General features: G+C 38.5%; 1 protein-coding gene across 1 annotated transcript in view; it reads right to left on the reverse strand.

Moving 5' to 3' along the window:
* EYS (eyes shut homolog) overlaps nucleotides 1-14,380 on the reverse strand; it is a 1,768,122-nt gene that overhangs the window by 48,378 nt on the left and 1,705,364 nt on the right.

Here is a 14,380-nt window from a genome sequence, read left to right on the forward strand (position 1 = left end):
AGGCTCCAGGATCTGAGCTGTCATCACAGAGCCTAATGTGGGGCTCGAACTCACAAACTTTGAGATCATGACTGGAGCCAGAGTCGGACGCTTAACCAACTGAGCCACCCAGGCGCCCCTCGTATTAGCACTTTAAATGTATTAATTCAATTAATCCTCCTTGTGACCCTATTAGGAGGATACTATTATCCTCCTCATTTTGCAGAGGAGGAACTTGAGGAACAGAGAAGTTAAGCAAATTGAATGGCTAGTAATGGGTGAGGAAGTCCATACATTTAAGTGCTGTTCTATGTCTCTCAAACTATGGAAATCTTTGGGGTTTCAAAAGAAAATGACTGAAAGAATATGGTGCCATTATTGGGAATAGAGACATCTGGAGAACGTAGTTTAACAGCAAAATATAAAAATCTTCTTCTAGCTCTCCAGAGTTGGAAGTGACAGCAGGTGATAAAAAGGCTTTTTCCCTTTAAGTATCTAGTGACATGGCTCTTGAACTTGATGAGATGTGAGGACATAGGACAGATTTGTGAATTAAGTAGAACAGCAAATGGCTGAAGCATTTACTATATGATAGCTAAGAATATTCAAAAGATACTGAAGAATCATTGATATTATACATAGAACTGTTTTCTTATCTTAAGTCCATTCCAAAAATGTTAGCTATCCTCAGTTGTTAATACCTAAAGAACAGTTTGTGGGTTCCTTTGTCTCTAAACATGGAGGAATGATAACACAGAAGAAAGTGTTAGGCACTTTGGAAATATGAGTAACAGCTGGTCATGGTGGCAATCAAGAGTTGAGTACTGGAGTATTTTACTAATACAGTTAATTATTTTACATCTGTGCATTTAGGATGAAACTGATTTAAATTTCTAAATTGCAGATGAACTGGGCTTTAATGCCAATGTCATAGCTTAGAAACACCTATGGATTAATTTTTTCTTGTTACAATAGATATTCAACATGGAGAATTTCATTTTCTTGTAATTAGGCAATTCTGAGACTTCTGAAGTTTAAGGTGAACACCGACATATAAAAGTTAAACTGGAAATGAGATAATGGAAGATTTAGTATTCTTTGTTTGACTATCACTTAAACATCATTCACTTTCTTACTAAATATTCACCAAAGGACTAGCATGATGTCCCACTCCACATCGTTACCAGGGTACACACAGAATACACAGCAGAAAACACAGTTTTGCCTCCTTTATTATATTTTATTTATAACAAATTATTTGTATGAAATATAGATGATATGTAAAATATACTATCCAAAGGTTATTAGGGCCTCACTGTAGTTCCAGGAACCATTTTAAGTACTTCATAGGTAGGAACTTACTTAACACCCATAACTAACCCTACGAGGTAAATGCAATTACTAGTTTTCAGTGTGCACTTGAAAAACAGAGACTTAGAGAAATATAACCGCTGCTTAACCTACTTTTTCAGTTTATCACATAGATTCTCACTGCTTTGCATAAGAGAGATTCTTTTTTCTATATTAAGGCTAATGAGGGCAAATTATTAGAAACAACATTATGAGAGGAGAACAGAAAGGAAAAGTTCTTGGAGGGGGGTGGCGCCTGGCTGGCTCAGCTGGTGAAGCATGTGACTCTTGATCTTGGGGTTGTGAGTTTGAGCCCCACACTGGATGTACAGATTACTAAAAATAAAATCTTAAAAAAAAAGAAAAAGTTCTTGGAGCAAATTTAGCTTGAGCTGGGTATGTAAGAAAATTATGGTTACAGATTTGTGGGTTTTATGTGCATGGGCAAAATCACAGACATAGTACCTAGAATGAAATCTATGTAATGTGATAATAAACTCATATGAAAAGTGGGATTAATGCATGTTATTTAGCAATAGATGGTCACATAGACTAAAGGACTCCACTTCTGTATACACAAAGTATTTCTCTGCAATTTGAAGGGAAAGAGAAACATACCTGAATCTCCTCCTTAGGCCATCTGTTGTGCTCAATGGTTTCATTCGTGTCAGTTTGCTTTTCTTTATGACTTACTTCCATTTCAGTAATAAGCTGGGAGAATAAGGTAAGTGTGATATGATGGATATCACTTTACCTGCCAAAATTTACTGGATGTCAAATGACATGCACAAAATTTGAGGCTTTGAAAAATATGCAAATAAGCACTAAAACAAATAGACCTTACTGTACAGTGGAATGTGATGGCATGTTAAGACCAAACATGCTTATAAGGAAGGGTCGTTATAAGCACTCCACCTGCTGAGTTTCCCCATGGCTTTCCTTTCTTTTTAAAAGCTTTTCTTAACATTTATTTATTTTTGAGAGACAGCGCACAAGCGGGAGAGGGGCAGAGAGACAGGGAGACACAGAATCCAAAGCAGTCTCTAGGCTCTGAGCTGTCAGCACAGAGCCTGATGTGGGGCTCGAACCCACGAACTGTGAGATCATGACCTGAGCTGAAGTTGACGCTTTAACTGACTGAGCCACCCAGGCGCCCCTTTGGCTTTCCTTTCTTTGCTGGTGAGATCACTCAACAAACTCTTTGATGACATCTCACAGAGTGTAGAAGGATGAGATGAAAGTACCTCTACACACTAGTAAAAGTACTGGTCGTTTTCTGTGAGCCTCAGTTCTAATGTTTCTGTTGTCCAAGTGTAAGGACCTAAACATTATTTTATGTTAGCAGTTGGACTCAATTCCTCTTAGCGAGAGAACTGTCTTTGGGAAACTATTTACATGAGCTTGGAGTGGATGGTGGATCATAGCTGCAGTCATGGAAGCATGAGGCTAGACTACCACAGGAAGATAGGCAGACTGCTCTGCCTGGGGCCAGAAGGGAAATTCGGTTTGTTCTAACCTAGGGAATCAGTTAGAGCAAAATGAAGCAATGACAAGAAGACGAAGAGTAAGTATTGTGGAGTGGCCATATATTTTTTCTGCAGTGATGGGATGACCAAAACATAAGTTGGAGGTTGTTTAGGTGACTATAATATAAACATTTCCCTTCAATCATTGCATGTATCCCCTTTCTCTGCACAAGTATAAACAGTCTGATCTATCTCAAAGTGTGAATGGTTTTGTTAATTTAGTAGAAATCAAATAAGCTGTCACTTTTAGGCATACATTGTACAGAGTAGACTCTGCATGGGTGGAAGTGAGACATACGCAATCATCCTGGAATCTGCATTAATCTTGGAAAGATCTTTGGGCTTTCACAGTTTATGTATATCTCAAGGCTCTGGTAGAAAGCAACTGACATCTGAGTTACACAAAAACCAGGAGAGAAAAGATATTTCTCTTAAAGCACTAAGTAATTGGGAAGCTTGCTAAAATCTACACTGAATTCTTACTTCTGTTATTTTCTTGCTACTTAAATGATAAAGGAACAGAAAGTATGAACTTCTTTTAGAATTTACATCCTTCAAGTATGTTTTCCATAGGTGGCATCAAAGAGTGGATTTGTGTAGTTTTGGTAGCTAAGAACTGAAGGTAGAGAAAGACTGGAATAAAATATCCCCACCTTTTAGAATGCAAACTGGTGCAGCCACTCTGGAAAATGGTGTGGAGGTTCCTCAAAAAATTAACAACAGATCTACCCTATGACCCAGCAATAGCACTGCTAGGAATTTACCCAAGGGATACAGGAGTGCTGATGCATAGGGGCATTGTACCCCAATGTTTATAAGAGCACTCTCAACAATAGCCAAATTATGGAAAGAGCCTAAATGTCATCAACTGATGGATGGATGAAGAAGTTGTGGTTTATGTATACAATGGAATACTACTTGGCAATGAGAAAGAATGAAATGTGGCCTTTTGTAGCAACGTGGATGGAACTGGAGAGTGTTATGCTAAGTGAAATAAGTCATACAGAGAAAGACAGTTACCAAATGTTTTCACTCTTATGTGGATCCTGAGAAACTTAACGGAAGACCATGTGGGAGGGGAAGGGGAAAAAAAAGGTTGGGGAGGGGGAGGTAAACCATAACAGACTCTTAAAAACTGAGAATAAACTGAAGGTTGATGGGGGGTGGGAGGGAGGGGAAAGTGGGTGATGGGTATTGAGGAGGGCACCTGTTGGGATGAGCACTGGATGTTGTATGGAAACCAATTTGACAATAAATTTCATATTAAAAAAAAAATATCCCCACCTTTTAAAAGTAGTTATCTGTAACTGGTGGAATCAAGAGTATATTCTTATTTTATACTTTATGAATTTTACAAATTAGACAAAGTATATATTATATGTACTATTGTTTTTTAATTCAAGTATATACAAAAGTAGGAAAAAAGTATTAATCAACATCCTTCTCGCTTAGATTCAAGTGATCAGTTTTTGGCTCTTTAGTTTCATTTGCTTCTTTGTCTACTATTTTTCTTTTTTTGACCCAAAATTTTTTTTAATGTTTATTTATTTTGAGAGAGAGCGAGTGAGAGAGAGCATACATGAGTTGGGGAGGGGCAGAGAGAGAGGGAGAGAGAGAATCCCAAGCAGGCTCCACACTCAGCATGGAGCCAGACTCGGGGCTTGATCTCAAGACCATGAGATCATGACCTGAGCTGAAATCAAGGGTCAGACACTTAACCCACTGAGCTGCCCAGGTGTCCTGGCCAAAATGTTTTGAAGCAAATCCCATTTAGCTGTAAATACTTCAGTATATATCACTATAGATAAGAAACTTAAGAAAAAACACAACCAAATACTAGTATCATACCCAACAAAAATAACATTAATTCCTTATGATCATCTAATTTTCATGTTCAGTTAATTATGTTTGTCTCAAAAAAATTTCTTTGCTGTTTCTTTTCTTTTTTTTTTTTTGACAGTTCATCAGGATCCAAGCAAGTCCCACAAATGCATCTGCATAGAATGTATCTTAAGGCTTGTTACCTAGATAAAAATTCTCCCTCTGCATTTCTTTCCATCCATATGATTTTTGTTATTTGTCCAGCAGAATTGCCATATTCTGGATTTGGCCATTTATATCCTTATAATGTCATTTAACCTGCTTTCCTCTATTGCCTTTATTTCTCATAGTCTTGTAGATATAGAGGCTTGATTAGGTTCATGTTCAGGTTTTTTAATACTTTAGAGATGGTATTGTGTAGTTGCAATGACATCGTATCAAGAGGCATATACTGTTTGCTCTACATTTAATTGTGACAGGCCAGTTGGTTCAAGTGGCATTAGTTAAGTGGATTAGCTTGATCCAACTATTGTAGTTTTCTGTCAAGATTTCACTAAATGATTCAAACAGCCATTATTTCTGGGGTGGTTACAAAATGGTGATATTTCTAATTTCTATTATTCATCCTGCACTTAAATTAGCTCAGTTTGGTAAGAACTACTTCTCATCAATTATCTGGCTAGTTAATATTATTTAGTATTAGTTTTCTATTGTTGCATAATAAACTATCCCAGACCTTATAGGCTTAAGACAATAATAGCCATTTATTATTATTATTATTATTATTATTATATTATTATCATTATTATGGACTCATAATAGGCTGCTCTGTTTTCAGGCTTGCCAACTGCAAATTTGTTCTCTACACAACTGCCAGGGGGACTATATAAAATAGAATCTGGCCGTTATTACAACTGTTCAGTGGGCAGAATCATTTAATCCTTAAATTTCACAATTTAAGGAAGGCAGAAGTGCCAATGACTCTTTATCTAACTTTGAAGTCACAAGCTGTCATTTCCAGAATTACTTATTATTTATACAAGTCAGCCCTATTCAGTGTGGGAGGGGACTGCAGAAGGATGTGTTCAGAAGGAGGGCCACCTGGAGGGCGGCTACTATACTCAAAAATAGACTTTTACAGAAAAGGAAGGTTGAACCTATCTATCTTTCCCCTTTGTCGAATTTTAGAATAATGAGTGGTACACTAGCAATCTCCATAGGTGCCAAGTTTATTTTTCTTTTTAATCCCTTGGTAGAATGTATGTATGGAGTATCCTCACAACTATGTGTATTTTATATATCGGTATGTTTAAATCCATTATTCTCTAGGATTCTGAAACTGTCCCATCTTTGGCCAGTGGGAGTCTCTTTAAGTTGGCTTCTGTCTTCTTTTAAAAGGACCGTAGTAGTCTTTGACCACTCTCCTGCTCTCAGGTACAAAAAGACATCCAGGATCATATCATACATTTCCTACCCCAGAGTTGAATGTACAATTATACATTTATTTTTATGTTTTTTAGTTCTTTGAAGTTTGGGTTTATTTTTTGTGAAAAACAGCATTTGGAGCTAACACTTTTGGTACTAGAGTTTTCATTGCTACTGAGTTATGTTGTTTCTAGATTTCTTTGGTGGACACAGCTAGGGAGTAAGAACTTTAGAAAGAGAAAAATTAAGTCATGAATTCATATGTTATTTCTAGTTCAAATAAAAAATGAGAAGATTTTTACTTCTTTGATTTTATGTCTGTATCTCTTTTATCTTATGCTGAATATCTTGGTTCCTAATGAGAAATATTAACATAATTACTCATTTGGTTTAGATCCATCTGTTCATTCATCCATCCATCAAGTTACCTAGCTATTTTCATTTGTAGTTACAAAATAATACTAATGCCACCACTAAGATATAACCCACTTTATGGTCTGTTTTAAAGTTAATTGAATTAAATCTCTCCTAGGTTATGCCACCAACTTGAAATACAGTTAGATTCATTTATTTCTTTATTTTCTTTCAATGCTTAAGAATTACTCCTTTTCTTTTTTTATTTTTCCAGGTGAAACATTTACTTAGCTCCAAATAAAAACTATGAAGCAAACTATATTTTTCTAAGTCCGGCTTTCATCCCCGTTACTTCTCCTTGTTCTCTTCCTCATGCTACAGGTAACCATTTATAATTTTTTTTTCTGTAATCTTCCTCTGTTTTTTTTTTACTCAGAAAAATATGAGCAGGTGTATATGTGTATTATGTATACCTGTATGTATGTATTTGTATCTATTTATCTATATCTATCATTCCCTTTTCTTACATACTTCTTTATCTTACTGTTTTTCACTTAATATATCCTGAGGATCACTTCACAGAAACACAGCAATATATAAAGATTTCTATAGCTGTGTCCTCCATTGTATGAATGTTCTCTAGCTTTACCAATCAGATACCTAGTGATAAACGTCTTATGCTTGAACAAATAGAGTTTGCTCTGGTAAACGACAGTGTCTGTTTTTCTACAGCCTCACTATTAGATTAGACAATTTTGGGGGCACCTGGGTGGCTCAGTTGGTTAACTGTCCGACTTCAGCTCATGTCATGATCTCATGGTTCATGGGTTTGAGCCCCGTGTCAGGCTCTGTGCTGACAGCTCGGAGTCTGGAGCCTGCTTCAGATTCTGTGTCTCCCTCTCTCTCTCAAAAATAAATAAACATTAGATTATTTTAATAATCTCCACTCCTCCACTCACGCTTGCTCTCTCTCTCAAAAATAAATAAACATTAGATTAGACAATTTTTTGAACTTTTCCTTCATCTTATAGGTAAGAAGTTAAGGCCAATACTTGTAGTCTCTAGAAAACAGAGTCTAAAAGCAATTCAAAGGAGGGACACCCAGATGATTCAGTTGGTTGAGTATTTGACTCTTGATTTCTGCTCAGGTCATAATCCCAGAGTCCTGGATTCTAGCTCCCTGTCAGGCTCTGTGCTGAGTATGGAGCCTGCTTATGATTCTCTCTCTCTCTCTTTCTCTCTCTCTCCACTTGTACTCTCCTCTCTCCACCCCTCTCCCCCGCTTGTACTCTCTCTCTCTCAAATAATAATAATAATAAAATAAAAGCAATTCCAAGGAAAGGAAGGGGTATTCTGCCTGGCAAGCAAGAGTGAGAGAAAAACAAAGTCACAGGGAAAGGAAGAAAACCACATGCAAGGTAGTGAGCTACCTGGCAGGTTACACCCGCTGGTTGCTTAGGGAGGGAGTGTTAGTTGAGGGGCCAGAGAGAATCATACAATTCTCTGGAATAATGAGCAGGGAGAAAAGCAGGAGCAGAGAGGGTGACAGCAGGCCATGATACACCTTGAACAACAGATGAAAGCCTAAGGAACATGTTGAGCAGGAAAGAGACATGAGCGTAATTTTTGGCAAGTTCTACAATGAGGAGAGTTTAGGGAGCAGGGTACTAGTTGGCCAACGATTGGTCGTACCGTCCGGCAGAGGATCACTGGTTAGACTGCACGAAGCACTGCCATTGGAAATCAAAGAAGAGGACGAAATGGGCAAAGAATTCTTAATTTGGAGAGTTTGTGGGGCCCTGGAGCATGTACGACTGGGCTCTATGGAATTTGGAAACCTCCAAAATTTTATGCAGATTTGTGTGTCCTTAGTATGTTTGTTTTTCTGAGGAAAGGATTTTTAGATCTCACCTTATTCTCAGACATCTGTGAGCCAAAAAAGAATCAGGAAACGCAGGATCAGTGAGGTCTGGTGCTCAGCGATAGATTTATGTTGTAAATAGGCCTCATTTATGAGCTTAGTATAAATCTTGGGTGCATTTCACCTCTTACATCCACATTCTCCAAACTCCAATTGTACTTACTGCTGCTCATATTCATATTTAGCTTGTTTTTGTAAATTTTGCTTTTCCTACAACTGTGTTTTTCTTAAAGGAACACACTTCACATTCTTCTCAGTCATCACCAAAAGATGACTTTCAGGTGTTAAAAGAAACGGAGGCATATTAAGAATTTTGAGTTTAGGGGCGCGTGGGTGGCTCAGTAGGTTAAGCATCCAACTTCGGCTCAGGTCATGATCTCACAGTTCTTGAGTTCGAACCTTTCATTGAGCTCTGTGCCGACAGCTCAGAGCCTGAAGCCTGCTTCGGATGCTGTCTTCTCTATCTCTCAAGAATAAATAAACATTAAAAAAATTAAAAAAAAAGAATTTTGAGTTTATCTGAGGAACACTTGATTTGAACTGGGCAGCCTGTAATATACCAGATAGAGAGGAGCTCCAGGAGCTGTACCAAATGAAAGACTTTTACAGGCAGAAGGGGTGGGAATAAGGAAAGCAGGATGGCCAAAAAGCAGACTGTTTATTGCAAAGTCACTTCCCTCTAGGGGATGGCAAGGGTCTATCAGGCAGATTGTCTAACTGGCGCTGATCAGGCAATTCCTGAGTGACTGGTTTAAGATCCCATTTCTGGGAAAGCCTAACCATAATTAAGTCAGGTCTGGGTTTGGTGATGTGGGGTATAGCATAAGCAACTCCATTTTGGGCCTGTTGTCTTGTTTTTAACAAAGGTCAAGCAAAGTGCAAATTAAATGAAGTAAAATCAGCTTAAAAACATGTTGTACAAAACACATGTACATAGATAAGTTACAACTAAACAAATTTTTTTTTTTTTTTAAATCCTTGGCTGCTAACAATAGAAACAGCTCACTGGCTCTCTGTTGCATCAGAGCTCATCCCAAGAGCATAAAGGCCTTACATGAACTCTGCCTTATTATACCCTCATCGGAGAAACTGCATTAGGACAAAGCTGGATCTGTGGATGCTGACGTGCATGGAGCAGAGAAGCAGGCGTTTAGGGGTTTACAGAATCCCCAGCACGGTCCCAGCCATATCAGGCCCCCCCTCCCACCTTCCTTGGCTCAAGACCTCCCCGTATGTACCAATGGCGCCTCCTACTCCCGGCTGTGATGCATGGAACCAAAGGAAGCATTTTGAGTTCTTTTTGAAAAAAACTTGTACCATTCAGCTGTGCATTGTTAAGGTGCTTTGACCAGCTTTGAGATTTTTTCTTTTAAAATTTATTCCAAACACCATGAAATTTATGCTTCTGGGTTGGGGCCTGCCTCTTGAGCATTTAAAAAACGTTTTATCTTGCGTGTTAGTTATTTTGAAGAAAAAGACTGAACGTTAGCTTTGATCTGCCTAGAACGGTACCCAGAAATTCAATTTAATAGTACTCTGCTTCAGGAAAAAAACAGAAGTGTAGAGCCATGTAAAGTTAAAAGCCTGAGATAGAGAAAAACTTCTTAAACACCATGGAAAAGCATATATTACAAAGAAAACATCTTCTTTTAAACAGGGGATTCTTGTTACTGAGATTAGAGCAGAATTACAAAACTTATCAAAAAGAATAAAATTCTCTGTAAAATGCTGCCACTAGAGCTGAAAGTCCATGAGTGGGAACCTTAATATTTTTAAATAGCTTTATTGAGGAATAATTTACAGACCATAAAATTTACCTCTTTCAAATTCAGGGAGCTGTCCTTTTAATGTTATTATATAGTACTCACAAGAGCTACTTCTGACTCTACGGCGGTGCTTTACACGTAGTTAATACGGTAAACATTTCGTTGTTATCTCCGTAAGAAAATCCCAAACATTGGTCTCAATTTTGATAAGAAAGCTTTCAGAATCCTATAAACAAATGTGTCAGCATGAAGCAAGTCCATTTGTTATTCAAGTCAAAGCTCTCACGTGAGATTATAAGGTCCCGCTTTCCACCCACACAGGAGGTTATGAACCCCCCAGGGTCTTTGTTATTACGAGGCAAGGTACTTCCCAATTTGGAGAACATATGAAGTGTCCACTGAAGACACTTGATTAAAAAAAATTAAAAATAAATGAACAGATTACATCCAGCAGATAAAGAGATACTTAATACTTTTGTTACCTTACCTGTATTATTAGTTGCTTTTAAATTCATTTCTTATTATTTAGATTCTGGAGAGAATTTTGACCCAGAAACTAGGAAGTTTGGTTTTGGGTCCTGCTGTTCTACTTTTAAGGTGCTGGTTTTATCCTTTTGATTCACTCACAGTCTCTGGGGCTTTGTTTCCCATCCATTAAATTGGGACTAGAATGTCTGCCTTGACCTGGGAGGTGTGATTAGGAGCAATGAAAATAATGTGTGCAAAAAATGCTCTGTTAGCCAAAAACTGCCGTGCGATTGTATGGTATTACTTTTACTATCACAATTCAAGAAAATTCTGTATATTAGTCAAAATAATCTGCAAATAATTCTAGGTGTCTGTCTACACTTGACACTATATTTTCTAATTAAAACGTGTGGCATTTATTTATTTATTATTTATTTAGATTTTTTAAAAAGTTTATTTGAGAGAGGGAGATAGTGGGGGAGGGACATAGAGAAAGGGAGACAAAGAATCCCAAGCAGGCTAGGCACCTTCAGCACAGAGCCCAATGCAGGGCTAGATCTCATGAACCCTGAGACCATGACCTGAACTGAAATCAAGAGTCAGATAGATGCTCAACTGACTGAGCCACCCAGGTGCCCCAACACCTGTGGCTTTTAAATGGCAACAGTTAAGCCCTTTGCTCTACATGGAATAGTGAGGAATTAGAGTGAATTTCCTACTTGGGCCTTCAATTTCCCATGCTTTCTTACTGTCTTACATTCTTTATTATCACATTCTTTATTACTATCAGTTTATTTATTATCACATTAAAAGATAACAAAAACACTTAGTAGGTTACCTGAAGAATGACATTTCTTTAGATAAAGTGAGGTAAATTTGTTCTTTTGAATAATTAAACTTGGTTGTAGAGCAAATTAGAATGCATAAGTTGTAAAGCAAGCCTAAAGGTTTCATTAGAAATTGTAAAGAAGTAACAATAAAATCATAATGGTCGAGGTAATTCAAAGTATATTACTCTGTGAGGGTGGTGTCCCAACCCGCAGATTTTGTCCTTCGTACTTCCATGGGCTTTTGCTTTTAGCTTATTGTTTAGCACATCAGGTGTCTTGGACATCCCAGAACACATCAAGCCTTTTCATACTTGTTTTGGATTTGATAATTTAGATTTGACTCCCCATTGACCCTCCCTGCACTCACAATCATAAGCAATAGGTCATAATGTACCATGAATATATCTCTGCAATATCTTCAAACTAATTCTTTCCTTTTTTATGGCTACCCCTCTATTTTTTTTAATGTTTATTTTTGAGAGAGAGAGAGAGAGCGAGAGAGAGAGAGAGAATGCGCACGCTAGTGGGGGAGGGTCAGAGAGAGACAGGGGATCCAAAGCAGGCTCTGCAATGACTGCAGAGAGCCTGGTGGGGGTGGGGCTTGAACTCATGAGCCTAGCTGTGAGATCAGGGCCTGAGCTGAAGTCGGACACTTAAACTACTGAGCCACCCAGGCACCCCTTTATGGCTTCCCTTCCCTCTCCTCTCCTCTCCTCTCCTCTCCTCTCCTCTCCTCTCCTCTCCTCTCCTCTCCTCTCCTCACCTCTCCTCTCCTCTCCTCTCCCATCCTTCCCTCCCTTCCTTTTATTTTTCTTTTCTTTTCTTTTCTTTTCTTTTCTTTTTTTCTTGTCTAAGTTCATTTATTTATTTTGAGAGAGAGGGAGCAAGAGAAAGAGAGCATGTGCAAGCAAGGGAGGGGCAGAGAGGGAGTGAGAGAGAATCCTAAGTAGCACAGAGCCCAATACAGGGCTTGAACTCACGAATCATGAGATCATGATCTGAGCCAAAACCAAGAGTCAGATGCTTAATCGACTGAGCCACCCAGACACCTCTATGGTTACTTCTTAGAACCAGGCCCCTCATAATATGCTTAGATTTTCCAAAACTGTCTCCTAGTGATTGCCCAATACATCCATGCTGCAAAGGGGTATCAAGAGGACTGTCTTTACCATGACTTTTTCCTGTCCAGGAATGGTTTATATCTCATTCTTGAGGACAATCAAATCTGTTATCCATCATGTATATTTCCCATCCTTCCATCTGTCCCATTTTTCATAGCTAATTAATTAAAATATTCTGTTTAGTCAATTTGGCTTCATTATCATGACCATCATGGGGTCACCCTGCTTGTCCTTACATTTGCATTTTTGCTTAAAACTTTTGGAATAAAGATTTCTTCTACTTTTTTCATTGAACATTTTACTTATTGGTTCACTAACTGAACAAATAATTAATGAATGCCTATTCTATGAGAGGTAACTCTTCAAGGTATGAGGGATAAAATGGTAGAGTGACAGCTCAGACCCATTGTTTAGGGAAAAATAATAATCAACATACAAACAAGCAAACAAATAAATAAATTAGAGAATAATATATTATGGGGAAAGTAAAATATGATGATGTGATAGAGAATGATTAGAGGGAGGGATAGTTTTGGGTTGATCTAAGGGGGCACCTTTCTGAGGAGGTGATAAGAAGGAGGTAGCCGAATGGAGACTGTTGGCAAGGGCCTCCCTGAATGAAGACACAGCGTTCAGGTCTAGAAGCAGAAATGAGCTGTGTTCTAAGGACAGAAGTAGGCTAACTGGACTTGAGCACAGTGAGTGAGGAGTAAGAGAGAAGGCCCAGGAGGCTGCGGGGGCCAGACCACATAGGGCCTTATTGGTTAAGGTCAAAGATTTAGGTATTATTTTACATGTCCTAAGAAGTCATTGGAGAGTTTGGGGTAAGAAAGAGTAAGATGTAATGACAATCTCCTCTCTTCCAACAAGAAGCGTTTTCTCACTAACCCTGTGCATTGTAATTAGCAGTTGTTTGAACTTTGCACTTTGCTTTTGATTATTTTCCAGTGGAAGGTTGGTGGAAGGGAACGCTTAGGGGAGGTAAGGGATTCACTCAGGCTTTATAAGACTGTGTGCTCATCTATACTCCTGTCTCCTAGGGGATATTCTGGTATCCCATTTCCTGAATTGCTTTGCAGTGAGCTAGAATTAGCTGTGCAGTGCATCATGCCTTCTGACATGTCCTGTGGGACAAAAGTGGGCAGATCACTTTTCTAGTTGTCTCATACATGTAGAGAACAGCTAGGATGTAAGAAACTGAATAGCCAGAGTGGAAGAAATTGAAGGATGGAGTGCTTCCTTCTTCTTTATTTGGCATATTCCCAGAGCACCCTCATATATTACCTGCACACCGAGGAGATGCTCAATGAAGGAAGTTCTTTACAAGACAACATTCCTTTGTTCTTCCCACTCAACAGGTCCATGTTTTGTTTCATACTAAAGTAGTTCAGAAGTAACACCACACAGCTTTGCTAGGGTCCACCTAGAGAGGACCCTTTCTGAAGGAGTTCAGTATGAAATATGAATATGCAACATGAAAGCAAATCCCAATAAGAAAACCTTTGTATGATTAATATTTCTGGGAGTGCCTGGGTGGCTTAGTCGGTTAGCATCCGACTTCAGCTCAGGTCATGATCTCATACTCCGTGAGTTCAAGCCCTGCGTCGGGCTCTGTGCTGACAGCTCAGAGCCTGGAGCTCGCTTCAGATTCTGTGTCTCCCCTTCCCTCTGCCCCTCTCCTGCTCATGCTCTGTCTCTCTCTGTATCAAAAATAAATAAAAACATTAAAAAAAATTAACAAATATATATTTCTGACAACACTCTCAATGTGATGAATGTAAGATTACTTTCCACGGTGTCTGGAATGACATGTAGTTAT

This window comes from Panthera leo, chromosome B2 (assembly GCF_018350215.1).
Source record: "Panthera leo isolate Ple1 chromosome B2, P.leo_Ple1_pat1.1, whole genome shotgun sequence".
NCBI lineage: Eukaryota > Metazoa > Chordata > Mammalia > Carnivora > Felidae > Panthera > Panthera leo.